This window comes from Oreochromis aureus, linkage group 1 (genome assembly GCF_013358895.1).
Source record: "Oreochromis aureus strain Israel breed Guangdong linkage group 1, ZZ_aureus, whole genome shotgun sequence".
Taxonomy (NCBI): Eukaryota; Metazoa; Chordata; class Actinopteri; order Cichliformes; family Cichlidae; genus Oreochromis; species Oreochromis aureus.
The window spans coordinates 25,180,019-25,191,308 of NC_052942.1; positions in this window are offsets into that span (position 1 = coordinate 25,180,019).

Genomic DNA, 11,290 nt, shown 5'->3' on the forward strand with positions numbered 1-11,290 from the left:
ATATTACTACTGGTAAAAATAAGAGAAAAAAACAGGAGCAATAACCTGTAGGCATTCCTTTTTTTTGTTTTTTTAGAGAAGGTTTTTTTAGTCAATAAATTGATCATGTAAAAGACTGTACTTCACATTTTCATCCCTATATAGAGCATGAAAAACATGAAAAAGCTGGATGTTAATAAAAGAACAGTCATTAGGTTAGATTTAATTTAAAAAAAGGCACTAGTGTTGTTTCATATTTCCCCTTCTCTCTGTGTTTCCCAGAAAATGATAAAGATTTAATCCAATTAGCTCTGCACTGTTTCACCAGACTGCAGAGGGGAATAGACTCTAATTAGGCTGAAGACAATTAGCTGAATTAATTCCAACAGAAGTCAGAGAATACCGCCAGATTTAAGTAATATTCACTCTGCCAGCTTCACCAGACGTTTTCTCGTTTTATTTTATTTAAATAGGATGATGCGAGTTATGTTAAGCGGCAGCGTAACTGTGGCTCATCTGCTGTAGAGCAACAGTTTAGAACATATTTATTAATGTTGCTGTGTTTTGGGGGGGTTTGTGGAAAAAAATACTTCTAGTGCTTCCTCGCTCACTGGCTCAACCACACCAGTTAGGCATGGCCCACAGCTGACTGTTTGGAGCAAAGGAATGGAAAATAAATGGTGAAAAGAGAGTGCAGAACACGGGACAGAGAGTTTAAGGGACACACGGAGGACCCTTGGTTGGATCAAAGATCAATACAGATAGAGATGCAACAAAATGCTTTGAGGGGACAGGTTTAACATCCCCCGTTTGCTCTTCTAAACAAATGCATTTCAAACAGGCTCAGGGAGCACCCCTGCTAACAATGACAAACGACAGCACATGGAGTTTTCCCTCTCTATTAACATAAAGTAATATAAACCGAAGGACACTAGTCTATAGAGAGAGTTAGGGGCTAATGTTCCATATCAGATGTGGACAATGTCAGGACTGAATACAGATTAGGCAGTGTCCTTCTCTCCCGGGGGGAATTAAGGGGTTGACACCATTCTAGCTGCCAAGTGTATTATTATAACATGTTGGTGCCCAGCCTGTCTTCCCTGGACTATTAACCCCCACTGTCCCCAAAGAGCTTCCCCTACTGTCCCTCAAAACTATAATACCAGATAGCCTTTTTCCAGTTGCAGCCGATTTTACCTTACCTTTTTTTCTAGCAGTGGAAGATAACCTGAATCTTAATTGTAATTACCATTTTGACTTCCAGCGACTATGATTTCGGGATAAAACGTTTTCCTTTTTTTAACATTTATTTTCACTGTCAAGCTTTCATTTTTTTCTTGTGTTTAAAGAAAAATGAAGCGTGCTTCTTTTTACTCCTCCAAAAACCTCAAAACAACAGTCTGCAGTATGTAAAACTCAAGTTTTCCAGACTTGTGAGAGCTTTCTTAAATTACATTTAAAGAGAAAGAAAATTCCCTTTTTCAAAAAAAAAAAAAATTGAGTTCAATAACAAGATGATATTTAACTTCATGAATATTTAGTTTAAATAATCGCGATGACTCACCACGATAATCTCGATTATCATTTTTGCTGTTATCGAGGAACCTTATCTCTAACCCACTTCTAAACTCATTACTAAGGCTCTTTCCAGGTCTCTGTACGATTATTTTCTCATACTTTTCCATGCAACAGCACAATATCATCAATGCAGGAAGAGGTCAGAGTTTGATGGCTGCGCTGCAGAGTGACTGAACCTGTGCACTTGCACAGTAGGAGTGCACTGTCAGCTCTGTTAGGTGATGAAAGATTGCTGTCCATTTTCAGTATTGGTAAGGCTCGTTGCTCATGAGGCGTAAAGTGGGTGGAAAGATTATCGGAATAGCGACGCTTTGAAGAAACCGGAAGTTGAATATGTCCTGTTGCGGTTCCGTGGGTGTTCTTTCATTCTCTTTGCAATCTTAGTAGAGGTTTCTGGAAAACCTTTTTGCATGTGCTATTTGTAGATATGTGTGTGTGCGTGTGTTTGTTTTGGATTTTACAGGGTAAAGTAGTTGACATCAGGCATGAGATGCAAGCAATACAGTACTGGAAAAATCGTCCATGAAGCTGAGATAATGGGACAGTTTTAAACGGCTCCAATTGTCTGGTGGAACTAAAATCTTTCCTAGCAGTAAAATGTATATAAAATATACATTTTCTTTGCGTTGTTGTACTTGAGTTTGTTTTGTATTAAGTTAATACTTGATGCTGATATATTCATACCATCCATTCTTTCAGAAGAAAAAACGAACAGACATGAAAACAGGAACTGTATGAAGAGTAAAACTGATAAAGACAAACACAGTATTTTTTTTAAACTGTCTAGGAAAATTTCCCGCGTTAAGACGGCACCATTTAAAAAAAAAAAAAAATCTATTTTCAGTTATGAATAATGGTATCTATCTGTCACATCCACAAGGGTCATGTGCTCGTCCCTTACCATGTAGTGCATCTCCTCTCCAGTGCTGTTTTCCAAAGCTGGAGAAACACGGTGGCCTCTGCACACAGGAGCCCGCGTGGCTTCTGTTACCACTTCTGTGTTTGGGCACTTTAATTGCCACCACACATGGAAACGTATTACGTTTGGGTGATGAGATGCTGGTACTGGAAAATTCCATGCAATAATGCCTGTGGGTGTCTGTGCCATGTGAGCGATAATGTGTGGGCAGAGGCTTATTTTCTCTTTAATACGGGCATGCCCATACTGGCACCCGCAGAGCCCCTGTTTGAGCTCACTAATGAAAGAAACAAGCCGTCATGGAGGCTGGGGTTTGAGTTGTTGTTAAAGTCTTTGAGGTTTTCTCCCTGTGGGCCTCTGTCTGCTGCCCGAATAAGAGGGGCTTTGTTAGAACAGCGACAGAGGCTTTGGTGAAGCTTGTTGGACAGGCCTTCCGCTGCTGGATTCTAGACGGCCTCAGTCCCGCATTTCACCTTCCAGCTCACACTGTCAGATAGAGAGACATAGACACCCACAGTCTTTCTGAGTGGGTCTAAGACTGTGGGTCTGATTTGTAGGAGTGATGTCACATCTCAACAGGGAACCCCTCGCAAAACCTCAGTATTGTTTTGTTTTTGTTTTATTTTGTTTTTCTTTCTGGTTGAGCTCATTTTTATTGTACTATGACTGAATGTTTCTTTTAAATGTGCAAACAACTTGCTTGATTTTTCATCAACCTACATAGAGTCACCACACAAAAACCTTTCCCCCCCCTTTTCCCATTTAAACGTTTTAACCTTGCTTTTTGTGTCCTTCCTTCACTGAAAGAACTTTCACTCTCCTTTAGACATTCCTCCTAGACCTGACATTGACTTGACTACACAGTGACCTCTCCACGTTCTTTCTGTCCAATCAAGGCATGGCTTACTGACCCATCCGTATTCCCCTCTTGACCAATCACAAGTGATTGTGAGGAGCCAGCAGGAAGATGTCAGCATTCCTCTCCTCTCCTGGCAGGAAGTCAGTCTCCTTAAAGGCCTGCTGGGAAACGTTTTCCTTCTTCCCTTCTTTTCCTTTTTCCCTCCCCTGACAAGCAGTGATAAACTGGTCGTTAATATGGCTGCCATTCTGCCAAAGAGGCCCTTCTTTGTCAACTCTTAGTCCCATGTGGGCAAGAGATATTCCGGGGCATGTCATTCTTTATGTCCCCTCTGTCTCAAACTCCCCACCCTTGACTGCTCAGCAGTGCAACCCTGCACAGCATGAACATATCAGCCATATGTCTGATTCTTTACTTTCTCTCATTTTTCTCTTCGCTGTCTGTGGTGCCCTCCGAGCTGTTGAGATAATCTGGATTTACCTGGCTGTGCAAAATCATCTTTGCTGCTAAATGACATAAGACAAGCATGCTTCCATGTAATCTACATGAGCAGTTTGGAGTATTACATAGCTTGGAAGACTAGTTTCACTATTCTATAAGTGTCAGTGCTGCCACTTTCAAAGTAGTCTGCCAATAGATGTCACTCTACATAAATAATGAGGATCGGTCATTTAAAGAACTGACAAGGCTTCATTATGACTCAGGTTTACCAAATTAACGTTAACATGAGTCACTCAGCTTTTAAAAAACATTGAACAGTACTAGGAGTTCTCTAAGTATTTCATCTGATGGTCAGCTATAAATGTGGAGAGGATGTTTCTAGCCTATGGTGGTAGTTTATGTAAGTGTGTGTGTATGTGTGTGTGTGTGAGAGAGAGAGACAGACAGACAGAGGGAAAGAGAGAGAGAGTGCTTAGCGGGCAGTAGAGGTGCTTGGGGCAGTGCCATGCCCCCTACAGTAGTTTATCTTGGGCTTGTACATGCCCCCCCTTGGTGGGGTTGATCCTTGGGGTGCCCTGCCCCAGTACAGCTCCATTAGCGGGTGTGCTAACCTTGCAACAATGCTATGACACCCTCGTTTTTCATCAGGCCCTGCCTTCAACCTTCTTTCTTCCCTCGGCCCAACCCCAGGGTTTTCCAGATGAGACAGAGGTGAGAGGAGCTCTCTTGTCCGGCTGTAAGATACAGTCCTCTGCTATGCCACTCAAAGAAAACTATAGTCAGACTTATTATAGAATCTGTAACACAAAAGCATTGCATTCATGCAAGCTTACGCTTAACTTTTACCATCTCAAATATACAATCTACACACTATTAATAAAAAAACATTAAAGTCAGACGTTAAAGTTAAAAAAAAAAGACTTCAATAAGATTTCTTTTTGTTTGCATGTTTCTTATCTCAAATGTGTCATGAGTGTCATTGAATCTGGATGAAAGACCAGTTCAACCTTTCCATGTAGACGGGGAAAAAAGAACACTCTACTGCCTGTGTCTTCATCCTTTTGTAAAAGAGCTGCGCTCCTCTTCTATTGAAAGTTTCTTTTCAAGTGTTACAAAACGTTCCCTCCTTGCTCTTCTTCCTGTTGCTGTTTTTTTTTCTCTTTCTGTTGTCTCTTCCTTCATCTTTAGTTAGATGTGAGTCCTTCAAAACCCCATCTTTAGTCAAAAGGCTGTTAAGTTAAAACTAGAAAGCTTTCTGCTGGTCTCTGTTGGGGCAACAAACATTCTGCAGTGTTAAAGACTTACCATGTACAGCACTCTTTGAATTAAGAAGAAGAAATGCGTTTACATTTTAGTACTGAGAGCAGCTCGCTGCTCTTTAAATAAAATGGAGATGACGTGTCCTGCAATCACGTCATAACTGCTGTGATGTGTCTGGTAGCTGTATCTCACAGCTCTGTTTTTTTTTTTCCATTCGCACAGATCACACATTATGAATACATTTATCCAGAATGACCTTAACAACGCAGTTTCATGTGGGTGTAAAAAGCTGTGAGTGTTTTAACTCTGAGGTTAAATAAGGCCTAGGGCATCAAGACAGGTACGTGTTTGGAGATGACGATGAGATTTTTAAACCAGTGAACCCCTTCTCAGTCTTCTATGTTTTTGCATGTCTTCTTAATGAGCTGCTTCCTTTTACAGGATAGTAATTCAGCATCCTCTAACACAACTGTAAAAACTCAGATAACCTCAAACCACTAATGAACTTTGGCCTCCAGAGTCCCTTGGAAGAATTAGAAAGCTAGTACTGTGTGAAGGTTTTTGCTCAACATTCCACAAGTGGCAAACAGATACAAGAACAGTTTTAGACTTGGAGTGGCAAATTTTATGTTGCTGTGCTACTTAGTTAGATTTGTATCAGCACTATGCAGACCTAGGGTTATGTATCTGGGCATCTACACAGTCATTCAGTCCTTCCCTATCTTCTCTGTCTTTTTGCATGTTTGTAGTGCAACAGTGAAAAAGCCTCTTCTTTGTAGCAGGTGTTTTGCTGATATGCTCCGTGCTTTTCTGTACATAATCTATCTAAGCAAAGCTTTTAAAGTCGGCAAGACTAGAGGAAGCAAGGCCCGCCTGCTTCGTAGCACGTACAGATGATTAAATGGATGTAATGTATATTCCTGCCCGTTTTAGGTTGACTGTATTTCGTGTTGTATGTCTATTCATCCCAGACACCACCGTGATTCATCATATGCATTGCTGATGGATATCCATGCCCTTCCTAAGCTGCCCTGGACATATACTTATTGTATCCTTTTACTGAGGTGGAGTGATGAACTCATGTGGCCCTGGTACTACGGTGGCAGATACTCAATAGGTGAGTGAGCGAAGTGGTTATAAAAAGCTGAATTACAGCACACGATACCCACCACACTGTGAAGTTGAGTGCAGGAAGAAAGAAGGATGAAAAGACATGCATAACATGACAAATCAAAGTGCTCTGAAATGGCAAAATCTCAGAGGAATTACATGGTTGTTATAGTTCTTTACTTGAACAGGATGAATAAATTAGTTTCTTTTTTTACGCCACTCAGGATTGTCTGTGATAAAACATTCAATCAGAAGTAGCCCTGGGTGATACTATTTTAGTGCTGGGTGCAGTGTCCTCCTGCATTCTTCTTTCTAGGGAATTTAGTCTGATTTATGGTGAAGCCTGGGCTACATAGATGAGGGTTTTCCTGCTGGTACTTTCCATGTTCTATATGCCTATAATGAATTTCCCCAGCCCACAATTCAAAATTCGTCATTGAAATGATAAAAGAACTAATTAGAGCAAGACATGTGGAGTTTTGTGATTTGTAAAAACATACCTCCATACATTAATCTCCATCATTTTTCAACACATTAGGTATACTGGAGAGAAAAAACATAAAATTGAATTGATAAATTGAAAGCTTAAAACAAATATGACCTGTGCTGAGAGCAGAGGATTTGTACAAGTGAAATGAATAAGGGATAAGCCATATCTGAAGACCTGCCACCCACAAGCTTTTATTAATAAAATAATCAGATTGAGATAAAATACTCAGACCTCTGTAATCTTCATGTAAAAACCATTTCAATCCTTTAGGCACTAGGTTTAGCAAACATGTGTGACTCTGTCTGATCCACAACTATTACAAATCGTGGAGAAGTGAGGGCCAGATCTAATACTTGTGTGCTGTCTCCATTTGGATATGCGTTGTTTAAATTTAAGAGAGGAGAAGCACCCTCATCAGCTGCAAATGCAGATGTAAGCCCCCTAATAAGGAGGCTTAGGGACAGATAAGAGAGGGCCAGACAAAGAATTAGCTCCTGATTATTTGTTATCATGGCAGCATAATCTTGTATAAGCCGACGTTTTTCCCTAACCCTATACTGAACCTGGCTTTTACTGGTACAAATGGAAAAGACCCGACTCTACTCTCCTGCTGGAGGGCATTAGCTGAACTGATAAGGGGAATAATATTAAAAGAATGATAGAAAATACTACTACTGTACATGTAGAGGAATTAGGGTAGAAAATCGGTTTTGCCACACCAGTTTGGTGAGTAGGATGTTCTTTACTTTTTACTCACCTTCGCAGACGAGCAAATCATACGTGTATCCTGTGTGTTTGCTCCATCTGTGGGGTTTCCACAAGGATATACAGTATATGAGGGGTGAGGAGAAGGACAGGTGTGGCTGGCAGAGTACCCAGGTGACCTCGGTGTGCCCTGGAGAGCGTGATGCCTGTGTGTGCGCAGGTGTGGTTGGCACTGAGTTGCTGTGTAACAGCACACAGCTTGTCCCATGCAGTCTCACCAGACGGTGTGCCCTGGCAAGGAGACGTGTCCTTCCCCTCTTCTGCCTTCATGACCATAGATGTATAGAATGTGATGTCTTCATTCTCACGAGCTGTGTGTATATACTCCGATACTGAGTAAACAAGGTGCTGAATGATGTGTGAATGTTGGTCCTGTCGTGTTTCTGTTCTATTTACTTACAGTCCAAAGATTTGGACAGGAATGCATAGCATAAGCAGCGTATCAGCAGAGCATCAGAGGAGAAGCTCTGATGCTATGTTTGTGTCTCCTTCGGAGGTATTCAAGTGAACGGTTTGACACCTGTTTTTAAGTGCTTAGATGCCTTCATGCAGGAAATTACACTTTTGGGTCATGTTTACAGGAATAAAATATGAGTGAAATATTTTTTAGAGGGAATACCTCTAAAAACAAACAATTATATAAATTAAAAATATTAATAGAAAACTTTTTAGCGCTGAAGTCTGCAATGGTGAGTTTACTGGTCATGCCCATAAAGTGTTCTTTCGGAGTCCGACGATATGTTTATAGATGAACTCCTTTGTCGTGCGTGGTTGTTAGATCCACCAAGGAGCTTATTTTTTTGGTACTGTTTGTCATTCTGTCTATAAACACAATAGCTTGAAAAGCGTTCAGTTAATTCTGATAAAATTTTGTAGTAGTGTTGAATGGGGTCATGGTAACAATCCATTAAAATGTGGCTTATATCTACCAAGATCTTTAAGATCAACTTAATGATTTATTGGTAAATTCACAAAAAGCCTTATAACTTAGAAACTATGATTCTTAAGTGTGGTGTTTATTCTCAACATTTAGAACAGACCCAATGAAGATTTAAAACATGTCACATTTGACCTATGACTTCTTCTTCAAAGTTAAATAAGGTCAAACTTTGATGAAATGTCATTTATCTTTAAATTTATGCTTTATAATTCCACTGCATTTGTTTGTCTTAGGCCATACTGCTATATGGGGTTTCCAAATCAAATTCCAATTAAACCCGATGTGCTTTATGTTTTTTTTTTTTTTTTAACCTGTCCCGTTTGGTTCTTTTGCCATCAGAATTATTGTCTAAAGGCGAAGAAAGATGCCCAACGGATTTACTTTACCAAATGGACCATCCCAGCCTTGCCGTAATGGTCCATCTGATTCACCTTTTATTGTTTATTTTATTTTCACTTGCTGAATACGGGACAGACTTGACTGGTGGAAAGAAAAGGGAGAAAGAAAGAGGGAAAAAAAAAAACCTGAGAAGAGGGACGGGGAAAAGGGCAAAAACAAAACCAACAGAATAAGCAGACAAAAAAAAAAAATACATATCGATCACCTGGATCACCTGTTGAGAAAGAAAAAAAGAAAGCAAGTAGAAGAAGACATGAGTAATAAACAAGATCACAATGATATATGGGAATATGACAGTAAATACTAAATATTAAACATTATGGTGCAGCACGTGCTTTATGTTTTTAATGAAAGTATTGTCAAGAGAAGGAGAATGAGCTGACGAGTTAGTTAGAAATATACTATAGTCAAATGTTATTTAAAAATCTCAAGTTATTCATGTCCAATCAATACCTATCATCCATTAGTTTCTCATACATAGTGTTTGTGTAGTCAGAGTAGAAATCTGTCATTTTACCCGTAGCTGATATTTTTTTTACTGCACTACAAACTTATTAAGGTACGTTTACGGTATGGTAAGAAATCAAATTGAATATATACAAAGTACTACACTATTCCCATAAAAGTAAAAACTGCCCACAGAGCGAGCTGCCTTGGCAGAGGCTTGCACACTCAGAGTGCTTCTTGTTAGATTATGTGGTCCAGTGTCTCTTTGTGTTAGACTGTCCAGTACATATCCAGTCTTGCTCTTCTTGGATTACTGGTTAAGAAAATGTTTGGATGGAAGTCTTAAGTGTTCTTCATATACATCTGAAATTACACACTGTAGCTTCTGATTAGCAAAATGTAGCCTGCCACCCATTAGAAGCATGCGGATTCATGGCTAACCACACCTGTAATAATCATCACACTCAGCACACCTGTAGTGTTAAATTGGATGGAATTAGCTCTATACATTTTGGGACTCTCGCGGGGCGTGGTTCGTGGCGCGGCTGCGGGGGAGGCTGATACACCTGACTCAATCAGCTCATCACACCTTCCCTGCATAAAAGGAGTGAACTGGGTCCTGAATTGTTGTTGTTGTTATGTGCAGGATGCCGCTGAAAAGCTGCGTCTGTGTGTGTGTTAAGACAACAACTGGAAATAAAAGAAAAATGCTGAAGTGTTGAAACGTGGTCACGTCCCTCACGCATCGTCTACAGGGACAGTTACAAAATTTCTGTCATCTGGCCTCTGTGCACCAACCCAGTTACAATTAAATAATCAAGGTGTTATTGAAGTGTACAATTTAAGCTTTAAAACTACGGGTTTGACCAAAGTATCGCATTGAATTACAGCCATTTTCACAATAAAGCAGAAAACCCCAAGACAAACACAAGATGGCAGAGAGGGATAGAAAAAGAGAAATTAGCAGTATTTATCTTTGTTTCAGTCGATTTCAGACATGGACCTAGCCACAGTGGTTTTTGGAGCTATGCTATCAGCTACCTCTAGTAAGCTCGGTTAACAAGCAAAATCCCTTGACTGTATTGGTACATTGTACAGAAACATGTTAATTAGTGAAAGGTAATACACACATGCACACAAAAATGTAATTTTTTTCTATGCTTGATATATAGGCAAATATTTTTCTCTTTCAGATATAAGCATAAACAGATATTAATAAAATAAAATGTTGACAAAATATGCTAGCAGTTTAAAAATGATAAAAGGAAATATGTGTTTTTTAGTTGTTTTATTGTCACAGCAAGTCTTTTACACTCTGCCAGACTCTGCTCAGATCAGCTGACACATTGCCAACAGGGAAGATGCAAAGCGCCCTCTCATGGATGAACTATGCAACATTATCACTCATAACAAGGTTGAAGGATGTCTCTTTTTCTTGTCTAGGTTTTTTATAATATTTCATGTATCGACAGTAATGAATAGTAATAGCTAATATTGGCCAATCTAAGCTCGGGTCTAATTACTACAAAGAAAACTGTTTGTCTAGAAAAAACATTTTTTCCTTTTCCTTTAAAAGGAATAAACAGAGTCAAAAATTCAAGTAACTAGCAGACAGTTATCAGACTAGCCTTCACCCAAATGATTACAAATTAATGTTCTAAAAAACAAAACAAACCCAATATAGTTGCTCTGAAAGGAGAAATTGAATATGTTTTTTTTGTGTGTGTTTTTTGTTCAAGACTGTAAACATGGCAAACAGTGGAGTCTGAAGAACTTTGAGGAGCTGCAGCTTTTGACACTTCCACTTTACCTTTGTTTTACACCTTTGAAGGTTGTTGCTTAGTTTGTTTCATGGGCACTATTGTAGCACTTCACAGCTACAGATTCCAGAGCCCACCTTCTCATTCAGCAGTTTGTTTGCCTTATTTCCCAACCTGTTTTCTGTGCCTCAGTCTTGTAGTAACATTTCCCAGGCATAGGGATAAAATTGATAATGACACTACAAACACAGCAAAATAACTTTTGCAAGGATATTTGTTCTGTACTGGTGTGCTTTTTTTTTCTTTTCTTTGTGAAAGACGTTATCAAAGTGAGATAGTCATT